This window comes from Macrotis lagotis, chromosome 8 (assembly GCF_037893015.1).
Source record: "Macrotis lagotis isolate mMagLag1 chromosome 8, bilby.v1.9.chrom.fasta, whole genome shotgun sequence".
NCBI classification, from domain to species: Eukaryota; Metazoa; Chordata; class Mammalia; order Peramelemorphia; family Peramelidae; genus Macrotis; species Macrotis lagotis.
In genome coordinates, this window is record NC_133665.1 from 31,446,341 (window position 1) to 31,459,021 (window position 12,681).

The window sequence follows — 12,681 nt, forward strand, 5'->3', positions numbered from 1 at the left end:
AGCTTCCAAATTATACTCTTGAATTGCATTGATCTATGAGTTAACCAAAATTCCCAAGTCTTTTACAAAGGAATGTTTTTCTAGCTGTGCCTCTTCCATCTAATTCTTATAAAGTTGATTTTTTTAATTAAAGAATAATATTTTATAGCTATTCTTTTTTTTGCAAGGCAATGGAATAATGTAACTTGTCCAAGGTCACATAGTTAAGTAATTATTAGGGGTCTGAGGGCAGATTTGAACTCAGATTCTCCTGACTCCAGGGCTAGTATTTTAATCACTGTGCTGCCTACCTGCTCCCTTTTATAACTATTCTTAATAAATTTCATATTGGCTTTGTCCCATGACTCTAGTTAGATACTGACTGGAATGCGTGGTAACTCTTCATTTTAACTTTGTGTCATTCTCAGATTTGACCAAAATCCTGTGTGCTTGGACTTTGGACTCATAATGGCTTCTGGATTCCACCTACTCCAAAGTAGCCTGTTTCTGCTGCTCAAATCACTTTTTGGCTCTTTATGTCTTTTTGTTGCTTTCTAATAGTTTCCCATCACTTTGTGGAACAACTATTTTGATTTTTTCCTGTAAATGAGTACCCTATCATATCTCTATATTCTTATTTATTACTGATCCCAATTAAAATCTTTTGAACAAATTACCTTGTTACTCTGTCTTCCTATTGCTATCCTCTTCCTTATCTACGAAATAATAAACAATAGCAAATGTTTAGTCCTTAGGTTTATAAAATATTTTGAATTTATTATCTTTTTTGATTCTCATAACTATCCTGTAAAGGAACATTATTACTACCCTCATTTTACAGATGAAGAAGTTGAGGAAGAGAGAGTGACTTGCCCATAGTCACATACCTAATAAGTGTCTGAAATGGAATTTGAACTCTTGGTTACAAAATCTAATACTTTATCCACTGACCCATTTAGTTTCCCTTTCCATCTTGAAATTATATCCCTTCCATTTTATAAATAATTCAAGCCCAATCTTACATAAGATGCTTTTCTACATTCACTTTCTTCTTCCAATCCATTTTGTAAATCATAAGGCATTATATAAACAATAAATTGACTATATTATTTATAATTCTTTTACAGTTGTGGAAGTATTAAGTCAGTTATTCCAGGGGAGTCATAGACTTCCCTTTCCAATCTCCTAAATAGTCTTGGGCTGGGAACTTTCATTGACTTTGCAACTCCAGCATTCTATTTGATGCAATATGTTGAAGTTGTTTGGATGGGAATATTCAGTTTGACTGCTCAGCCTTCTTGGTTCTGCTCCCTGAAAATCCCCACGGTGATATCTCTTTCATCATAATTCCTACAGCAGTTACTATCTTTGGTTTGACATTTCTGCTGCCTGGTACAGTATTGCAGCCTAGAGAAGTCTGAGGTCATATTTTGAACATCTATGTGTTTCTTTTTCTTAGCATAGGTGACCCACAAGTAATCCTCAAGGACCTTTGGGGAGTAGCTACTTTGTGAAGTGGGGAACTCCTATAATATTAAGTCATTCCTGAGAGTTTTTGACAACTACCTCTTGGAGAAAATAACCAGACAATTAAGCCTAAGTCATGCTCTTCTTTGGCACAGGAAATAGACTTTGTGGAAGTTGTATAGATAGGGCAGAGAAGAGGTGAATGGTTTTTGCCAATCCATTAAGCTATTCATATTTTAATATTTTAAGTATCAGCCTCTAAGGATGAGTTAATGTTTTATGTTTTAGGTCTTTGCTAATGCACATTTAAGAGAAGGTTGTGTTTTAAGTATTTCTTTTGTATGGAGGAAATAAATAATTATCCTACTAGATATATATTATAACACTGAATGCTTTTTTGTTCCCTTTAGAAGAGACTAAAGACATGTGCCACAACTGTGCTTTAAGTAATTTTTTTTTCTGGGATTCTGGTGCAGTAGATAGAAAGAGACAAGAAAAAAAGAATCATCTTTCTTTTTAGAAGCCAGACTGAAATTTTAAGACTAACACTAGGAGGGAGCCCAGAGCTGGGCCTGTTATTGGGAGAAGGTCCCTTAGGTGTCCAGCAGAAGAGGATCTTTTGTTAGACACTTTTGTCTTTACAACTTCAGAACTTGACCTAGGACCGAATAAATCATAGGCACCTAACTCATTGATCACCAGCAAAATGTTCTGGGAAAGAAGACAGACTTTTATGTTTTGGTGAATTCCTGTTTCATTGTTACTTATGATGAATTAATGGACAGCTAGATAGCTAGATATTATCCTACTTGAAAGTGTTTGGAGTATCGAACAGATTATGTATCAAGCAACGCAAGCCTCATCATCCTCAGTTTAATAGTTGTACTAATTCAGCAAAAGGACAGTTATGTTTTTGTCTTCATCTTGCACTGACCAAAAGATACTGGCTAACATGGTGGTTGCTTACTTGGAAGGAACTTTTAGATCTCAGTTTAGTCTAAACAACTAAACCTTTTATTATCATAGTTGTGGTCCAAATGATCTGCATGGATCAATGAGTTAATAAATCATTTCCATTAGAACAGTTAGCAAATCCTGACCAATTTGAACCATTGTGGTCTGGGGGACATAACTTGGGGAGGAGGAATATATATATATCTGAATGATCAAAAGTTGTAAATTATAAAATAAATTCAGTCTTATTACTTTTGACTATTTACAAATATTTACAGTAACTAACTTCAGACTGAATATTTAGTAGGAATACAGGTCTCTAGGTAATTGGTTTTAATAAAAGATAAGAGTGATTTATGATTATCATATCAATTACCTGCAAATAAAAAGATGCTTCAAGTGATAACTAATAATTTTTCCCTCCTAGTTGTTTAAAAATCCCCCCATCTTCCTTATTATTCATTTGATTAGCAAACCCTTACTTCTTAGATAACACAAAGGAAGTATTTGGGTTGAAATTATTGCACACTGAATTACTTATTATTATTATTATTATTTTAAGGTTATGATTGAACTTCTTTTACAGTGGTTTCAAGATTTTTAAAGTATTTTCCTCAAAATAGTCTTGTGATATAGTTATCTTAATTTAACAATTGAGAAAACTGAGGCAAAAACATTGATAAATGGGAATTTAGTTCAAATTCACCCTCTTGACAAAGTTTTGATGTTTTATTCTGACTAGGGTCCTTGGAAAAAAAGTACATAAAAATGAAAACTAGTACATTATCACTGTATTTTATATTGACAAAGAAAGGCAGTCACAGTTATAGAACTAATAAGTTAATGTAGTCACAGACTGACTCAGTAAGTGGTTAAGGATGATTCTTGAATCTCTCCTCCCTTTCTCTTATCTAACCAGTTACACTCCCATGTATGAGTACACACAGTACTTATTTTTAGTTCAAGTTATATTGCTCTATATTTGAAAGCTGAGCCATTTGTAATATTTAAATATTTTTACTTGTTCCCATTTTTTTCACACTTTCATCTCTCTAACCACCGTATGCCAGCCTTCATCTTTGGTCTTTCAGAACATATTCAAAAATACGGTATTTATTCTATGATTGTAAAAGGAAAATGAATGGATGACATTTCATAAGCAAGAATATTCATATGTTGATGTACAAAGCCTTCTTTTCTCTCAAGGGAGAATAGAAAACAAAGTAAAAGCAATGACAATTTTCTGAGTTTTTTAAGTTTAAGATGAGGTGCCCAGAAAAGTCAACAAACTTTTCAAAAGTTTCAGTGCATTGAAATGTTTGCCAAACTGATTGGAAGAACAACTCATCCTGGAGCTATTATTGGCATGGCAAACAGTGAGTGACATTCAGATTTTATTCTGTTTGCTTTATGATATTGTTGGAATGAGTTGACGTCATTGGAGCAAGGTAAATCCACAGTTCTTGAGCTAGACAAGAACTATTTGTTTAGATTTGAAAAATCACCCTGAAGTCAAATTTCAATTATGTATAACCAAACTCACCTGGAAATTGAAATCCTGAAATCACTGTCATTTTGAAACCAATAATTTCAAACTCCTTTACAATTATGACTGGAGTTATAACAAGAAGCATAATAGATGACTCTGAAAGTCTTTTTTAAAAACAGTATATCATCTATTGGTGACTTCCAGATGAATAAATCATGATCATGAGTCATTTTGTATGACCAAATATTTGAACACTCTCTAAACTACTGTCTGTTCAATCAGATGTATGTGTGGTGTCTGAAGAGTGTGGAGGTCATACTCAGGCAGGTGAATTGTTGGAGTATTTAGAATCATATACAGGATTTAGGCTTTGAAACGAATATTTTTGGTCACCTAGAAATGACTAATATACACAGTCATGTTCTACTCTCCACCCAATAACCCATGTAGCAATGGGAAAATCCAAACAATTTTAATGACATATCAAAGTTTGCCTACAATGAATCCATATCTCTTCTTAATATACCACTATCAATCTATAGACTCAAACTTTTTTAAGGAAATGAGGGAAATGGTTTTCTTCATCTCTCCACTAGGACTAAAATTCATGAACATCTTTCAATAAATTTATATTTTATTAATCACAACAATATTTACACTAAATGAAAAAAATTATATCTGTTCATAGAGATTCACTTTGAGACCAGGCGGGCTCCTCTGTTAGAAGAATATCAGGGAGGTATTTCAGTTCTGGGGCAGTGTACTCTGAATGGTCACCAAGTTTGAAGAGCTTGATTCACTGTGGACCATACAAAAATTTTCCAAGTGGATTGGAAATCTCAGAAAGAGCTAACATCAATCTAACCACCAGGAACTCTTGAAACTTCACATATGGAATAAATATCCTAAAATGACTGATCTTAAAGTCAGTTGTTTGACAAGTAATTCTCCACCCATCTTTTATGGTGCAGTACAAGAACCCTTTCTATGAGGTTTAGCCTCGTTACTGCAGCCCACAGTGATATCCCCTTCCTTTTAATATCAATAGCAATCATCATGTGTACTCCTCATTTGACACATAGGTTGCCTGATGCAGTGTTGCTGGTTGTGTTTTTTTATGCATATGTCTATCTACTCAGATTTTTTTTTTATAAGTCTTTAATTGGTAGGGGATTTCTTGTCCTTAAAATGGTAATATCTTAGAACATTAGAGTTGGAAGAGATCTTGGAGAGCCCCAACTTTTTGAGTACATGGTTCCTTTTTAAAGTCCAAAATTTTATGCTCTCTCATGTGACAGTAGGTGCCTATTAGTATTTATTGAAAAAATACATGATGATGTAACATTATTCTGAACTCAGTATCAGTTTCATTTAAATCAGGATTTTTCAAAATTGAAATTATATTGATGTATTTTATATCATAGTCATTTCTAGTCACCTAGAAGGGGAGAAAAGGAAGGAAGAGAATGAAAGGAAAGGGAGGAGAGGGGAGGAGATTCTAGAGTGTTCTAAATGTTCTAGTTTTGCACTTGCCCGAGTTATTAAAGCATGACCCAGATATACCTTCTCATCACACTCTTTAGATATCACAGACATATATGAACATATTTTAGTTACCTAGAAATGACTAATATACACAGTGACCCATGTAACATTTGGTAAATTAAACAAAGTCAAATGATATTGTTGATGTATTAAGAGCTTATATATATTATTATAAATCCATAGTCTCAAACTTCTTCAAGGAAATAAGGGAGATAGATTTCTTTATTTCTTCTCCAGGACTAAATTTCAAGAATACCTTTCAATGATTTTGTATTTTAATAATCAAAGTAGCATCTACACAGTATGAAAAAGTAATAAATAGATGTGACCCTATTCAATCTATAGAAGGCATATTTTATAATTAGTTACCCTTAGTCATTTAATTGCATGGGCCTTTGTAATAATCTTGTATCATCCCACAGGTGTCCAAAATCTAAAAAAGTTGAGAACCACCAAAATGGTCTAATCCTTTCATTTTATAAATGAGAAACCAATTTCTAAAATGTTAGGTGTTTTGCTTAGTCACATAACTGAATCTAGAATTTCTTACCCGATATTCATTCTAGTGGTTTTTTCTTTTCTTTTAATTTATTTTTAAATTTAAGGCAATGGGGTTAAGTGACTTGCCCAAGGTCACACAGCTAGGCAATTATTAAGTGTCTGAGTTGATTTCAACTCAGGTCCTCCTGACTCCAGGGCAGGTACTCTAACCACCACATCACCTAGCTGCCCCTCCAGTGGGTTTTCTTGATGTTCTTCCATAGTCACTTCTACATAGTAAGCTTCTGTACCTGATTAATCTGATCCCACATCACTGGGACAGTCTCTGCTATCATCTTGAGATTTTGGAAGGGAAGTAGTAATTCCCTGTGGATACTGCTTGTTCATTCTCATGATTCTCTTGCATGGTCATTCATCTATCTATCTATCTATGTATCTATCTATCTAATCTATCTATCTATGGGCTGTGCACCTAGGGCTTCTGGAGATATATATTTCAGTGCTATGTCCTAGTTTGCATCTTCTTCTGGTTGCACAATGTCCTGAACAGTCACAGGTTGACTTCAGAAAGGGAATAATAGCTTATCTTTTCTTTTCTCCCTCTCTTTCCCCTAGCTCAGCCTTTTAGTCTGAACTGAAATCTGTTAACCACCTATGTGCTAGATCCTACTAATTCTCTTATCTTCCCCTACTAGCATAAAAAACTTTCAAACTAATATATTTTGAAAGTTTCCATCAGTTTAAGGATGCCCCAGCTTTTTTGTTCTATGTTACCAGGGTTTTTTTTGGGGGGGGTTATTTTTTTCTTTTGGTTTGTTTTAGGCTTTTGCAAGGCAATGGGGTTAAGTGCTTGCCCAAGGCCACACAGCTAGGTAATTCTTAAGTGTCTGAGGCTGGATTTGAACTCAGGTATTCCTGACTCCAGGGCTTGTGCTCTATCCACTGTGTCACCAAACTGCCCCTATATTACCAGGTTTTAACCCTCATATAACCCAGCTGACAATTTAATTTTTCTAAATATTATTGTACTAGATTTCATTGCTCTGTGATTTCATTGGAATAATGAATTGCCAGCGAGGAAACTCCCTCCACCAATGTAGATCAGAACATGATTGCCTGGATTTACTGTGTGGTAGTGTCTTGTCTAGGATAATGAATCAGTATATATTAGAGATGCTTGAACTCAGTTTTTTTTAAACTCTAAGACTAGTTTTCCACCCTCACATCCAATGCTGCTTATAATTATTTTTATTATTATTTCTAATAATACATGGCATTTGTATTGAACTTTAATGTTTTCAAGTTGCTTTATTTACACTGACTCTTTTGAGTATCCCTTCTATTTTTATGATGCTTTATAGTTTTCATAGACATTATTATCTCATTTTATCTTTGATTACCTGTAGAACAACCAGAGTAGGTGGAATTATCTCCATTTTATAGATGGTGAAACTAAGGCTCTGAGAGGCAATTTGCTCAAGGGCATATGACTTAGTAGGTGGTGAAACCAGCATGAACATGGGCTATTGGTTTCCTAGGCATTGTGATCTGTCACATTATGTTACCTCTCTAATAAATGGGGCATGACAGAAGTAGGGATTTTGATATGTGAATGTCTTGAATATATGTTTATGAAGAACAGTAGGATGTCAACTACTTGATGGCAGGAACTTTTTTGTTTTCACCCCTTGGATGATGCATATTCAGCTGCCTCCAATTTTCTTTCTCTGTGTTATCAATGAATAATTCATTTCATTATTATGTTAACAGAAGTATTTAATAAATTGATTCCTGAAATGGAAAACATTCCTTCTGTTAAGTTTAAAAGGTTGAAGGAAAGGAATTAACAAAGGGAAGGAGGGAACTATGGAAGAAGTAAGGAATGAAAGAAGAAATAAAGAATGAAGGAAGAAGGAAGAATGAAATAAGGAAGTAGGAAGGAAGGAGTGAAAATGAAAGGAATAAAAGAGAAGGAATAATGGAGATAAAAAAGGGAATTTAAAGGTCTGATCACAGAATCATTTAAATTATTTTTTCCAACAATGTCTGTTAGAATTTTCTGATACTGACACAAATTTTATTTCTTACCTTTGGGGAAATGCAAATGTTACTCTCTGAAGATCTGTAACTCTCAATAGCATTTCCTACTATCCTCTCTTTGATAGCAGATTGTCTGTTTCCGTTTTTCCCTGAAAACAGATGGAATATCAACTCTTAGAAAATGAGTTAGAGGACCAAGTTACTATCTTGGATCTTTTATTTTCCTAGTTATGAAATATACATTTAAACAGTGAACCAAGCACTTCAGGTCATACTTCTTATTTAAGAAAATCATTTATTATGTTGTAATCTGTATTTTGAAACAGCCTCACTAGAGAAACAATAGTGGCATAGTAGCCCTTACTGTCATAGGGTTATAGATTCATCACATTGTAAGGGTAGCTAGCTGTCACTGTGGATACAGTATTGCATCTGAAATCAGGAAGGCTCATCTTTCTGAGTTCAAATTTGGCTTCAGACATAATCTGTGTGACCCTGGACAAGCCACTTAACCTAAGGAAATGGCAAATGTTTCTATCTTTGCAAAGAAAATCTCAATTGGAGTCACAAAGAGTCAGCTACAACTGAAATGAATGAAAAACATCATTGCATTATAGATTTTGAGTTGGTAGGGTATTTTAGGCATATCTGGTTCAATTTCCACAGTTAAAAAAATAAGGAAACTGAGACTCAGGGGACTTAATGACTTGTCCATTGTCAGAAAACTGTTAAGTGTTGAAGATAGCATTTGAACCAAGGTCTTCCTTAATCTAAGTTTTATTCTATTCACTCTAGCAGGCTACTTGGAGAGTTATTATTTTAGGCAAATAATATAATGTGGAACAATAAATAAAAGGTGACTATATCTGTATATTACATAATAAGAGTAAGAGTAATATCAGTCATTAAAATATATATTGGCACTCCAGTAACAAGAAGAATAATAATGACTGATAAAACAATTAGAATAATCATGACTTAAAGATTTACATAGCACTTTACAATTATTATCTCATTTGATCTTCACAATAACTCTGGAAGGTAGGCTGTACTATTATCCCAATTTTACAGACGAGGAAGCTGGGGATGAAAGAAATTAGATTACTTGCTCAAGATCGCATTGCTTATATATACAATGTCTCTGACATTATCTCTGTCTTCCTAACTTCTGGCCTAATATATTAGAAAGTCTTTTGGATTTGGAGTCAAAGGTTTTGTATTTAAATCCTGCTCCTGTTATTTGCTATTCATATAGCTTTGGCCAAATCTTGAATTTTTCACCTATAAAAGTATTTTTTTATTATTTATTTATTTTTTATTTAAGGTAATGAGGTTAAAAGACTTGTCCAAAGTCACATAGCTAGGTAATTATTAAGTGTCTGAGGCCCAATTTGAACTCAAGTCCTCCTGACTCTAGGGCCAGTACTCTATCCACTGTGCCCTCACTGCCCCATCCCCTGTAAAAATAAGAGAATTGGTCTATATGATCCCTAAAGTTCCTTCTAGCCTTAAATCTATAGTCTTTTGTCTTATGATTTCAAATATACACCTCCAGAGATTGATGGGAAGTTTAAAGAATATAATGTGGTATAGTACTTTGGTAAAGTTTAAATTTATTTCTATAGGTATATCTATATGTAAATGCCAATTATATCACACCTTGCACATAGTAGACATCTAATAATTCAACTTTTAGCAAAGTCCTTTGATTAAAAATAATATGAACCAAAATAAGTTTAATAAATAGTTATAAACTATAGGTTGCCTTCAAACTTATGATTTATCTTTGACTCTCATATGTCTTGAAGCTAAAACAGCTCATTGTTTTGTTTGTCATAGTGTTATTACATTTGTATTGATTCACTGATGCTTTCTAATCAGTCTCTCTGTGACTCATGGTGTGCATTGGGAAGTTCCATGATTATGGGTGTGCTCTGTGATTTTTCTTTTCTTTTAAAATTTTTCCATTGTTTTCTCTGTGCAAAAGTAAAGGGTCTTTATGATAACTGAATGCAAAGATTTGTGCATATATATATTTTTAGCCAGTAAATGCTGTTCTGGTTTCAAAATGCCATCAATTAAAACTTTCCTCATCATACCCTTCTTTTTTTTTTATTTTTGCAGGGCAATAGGGCTAAGTGACTTGCCCAAGGTCATACAGCTAGGTAATTATTATGTGTCTAAGGCCAAATTTGAACTCAGGTCACCCTGACTTAAGGGTCTGCGCTCTATCCATTGTGTTACCCAGCTGCCCCTCCCCCCCCTTTTTAAGAAAAAAAATTAGTGTCAGTGTGATGAAAATGGCACATTCCATAATGAAAACACTATGTTCTAACATGTTGGCAGTATAAGAAAAATAAGAGAATTGGAACGGGTTCAATTAGGTTTTACAACAATTATTTCATTTGTGTGTGTAAAGAATATACCTTTGCCTTTTTTTCTTTAAATTTTCAGAATAATAAACAGAAACAAAAAAGTAGTCTATTTCAAAAAATGTCATGGGATATAATTATGTAACCAGTTTTGAATTTGTTTCAGGAATCCAGCTATTTGGGAGGATGTTTCTAGAGTTTGTTAGTGAGGAACTACTATTTTAGAGTTGTACTATTTGGTTTGGTTTTTCAAAGTCCCTGCAACCTTGATTTGTGCTCACAAAGATCATATTTCAGGGTTGTTTCTAGAGTTTCTTGGTGAGGAGCTACTATTTTAGAGTTGTACTATTTGTTTGGCTTGGTTTTTCAAAGTCCCTGCAACCTTTATTTGTGAACACAAAGATCATATTTCAGGGTTTCAACTGGGCAAAAAGGATAAACTGGAATGTGTGAACTCACTTGAGAGCCTCAAGAGTCAGTTGCAAGAAATTCTCATCTGCTTGGAATTGCAATGATTTCCTTGTTCCCTTATACTTTCCTGTCCTTCCTCTTGTAAACACTCTCTCATTTCTTTTTTCTTTTCTATCCAAGGATATTTCCACCTAGCCTTCTTTGCTCATGTTCTTTGTCTCTGTCTCTTCCTTCCATCCTTTTTTCCCTCTCTTTCAATTTCTGTTCTCATTCTTATACATTCATATAATCATTTACACCTCTGTCCACCTACACCCTTCTACCTTTCCTCTAAAGTCACTACCAATGTATCCTAGAATGGAAACAATCCAACCCAAACTCACTGATTTCTAGTCTTGAATGTAACCTACCTTCCTTTTCCCTTTCACTGTCCCAAAATAAAATTATTTTCTTTATCATAGTATCATAAATTTAGAACCAAAGGAGAACTTAGACATCATCTAATCCAAATAAATGAGAAAACCAAAACTCAGAGAAGTCAAAATACTTGACCAAGATCACATAGGTAGCAATTAGCAGAATTGAGGCTCAAACCCATATCTTTTAACTCCCAGGCCTGCAATTTTTTCTTAGTATTAAAATACAATTTTTATAAATTTAAATATTATATGTCATCTAGGATAGTTAATGTCAGCAAAGGGGTTGAGGATGTAAGGATAGCATCATGGGGTACCATTACAAAAGGAGAATTTGAATATCTCAAAATTCCCCAAAAGTTGGGGATCACTACATCAGGAGCCCAAAAATGGTATCTGTTACATTGCCCAGAATGTAGTCTCTTTATACTCTACTGTGTCACATTGGGTTGGTGAGGTGGATGACATGATAGATGTCTGGGCATAATTAGAGAACCATGGAAAATGGAAATTGGGAGACCTAATACTCAATGTAGATTTTTGTGGGTTAAATTTACCAGATGTGGGACTAGTGATTTATCAGAGCTGAAAATTGTAATCTGTCTTATCGCAGTCAGAGAAATTGGGGTAGGAGATAGAACTGTGGTTTGTTTTAGTAGAGACAAAATCACCAACTCTTTGACTCAGGGAAGTAAGAAAGGCTTACAAAAAGTTCACTAAAGGTTTGCAGAAGTTCATAGGTTCCTACAAAGTTAGGTCTTGTGGAGAAGTAGCTAGAGAGTGAACTTTTTTTTTTCACTCAGAATACACTTTTAATGCACATTTAAAAAAAAAGGATTCATCTTACAAATTGTTTTGCAATCCAAATATACAATAGCTTGGAAAACAAATAGTTTAGAAAACAAAAGCCAATGTAAAAAGACTGACTAAAACAACTAAAACAATACAGGTTTTCATATGGCTCTGATTTTACAGTTTTCTTACTGCATCATCAATATCACAAATCTATTCCTTCAGCTGGCTCCACTGCCCTGGATTTAAAGAAATACCTTTTCTACCAGGTTTCATTTCACCTTCCTGATCCATCCAGTATTCTCTAATATCAATTAGGACTTTTCCTTTAAAGTCCTGAACACTGACATATCTCATTTTTCCAATCTGGAACATATGATCATCTCGGTTGCTGCTGCTTTGCTTGGATGAAGCTGGTGCTTTAGCACTTTCTCCTGTCTTTTGCTTCTTTATGGGTTTTTCTGGAAGAGCTTGCTTTTTTCTCTTTGCCTTTTTGTCAATTTCGCTGTCAGAATCACATCCAGATGAGCTTGAAGAAACAAGTTCCTTTGATTTGGGCATTCTAGAGTTACCAAGCTAATGACTCAGGCTGGAGCTGAACTCAGGTATTCCTGCCGGCCAGGCCTGGCACTCTGAAATGTGCAAGATATCCTGGGTAGTTGCTCCGCTCCTGCAGCCTCGCGTTCTGCTGCCAGCTCGGGAGTGACAAGGAGCC

General features: G+C 34.4%; 1 protein-coding gene and 1 pseudogene across 1 annotated transcript in view; one reads left to right on the top strand and one right to left on the bottom strand.

The window, feature by feature from the left end:
* Window positions 1-12,681, top strand: part of LOC141495400 (F-box and leucine-rich repeat protein 13-like) — a 149,749-nt gene that overhangs the window by 65,143 nt on the left and 71,925 nt on the right. The window lies entirely within an intron of this gene.
* LOC141494734 (activated RNA polymerase II transcriptional coactivator p15 pseudogene) lies at window positions 12,180-12,668 on the bottom strand (annotated as a pseudogene).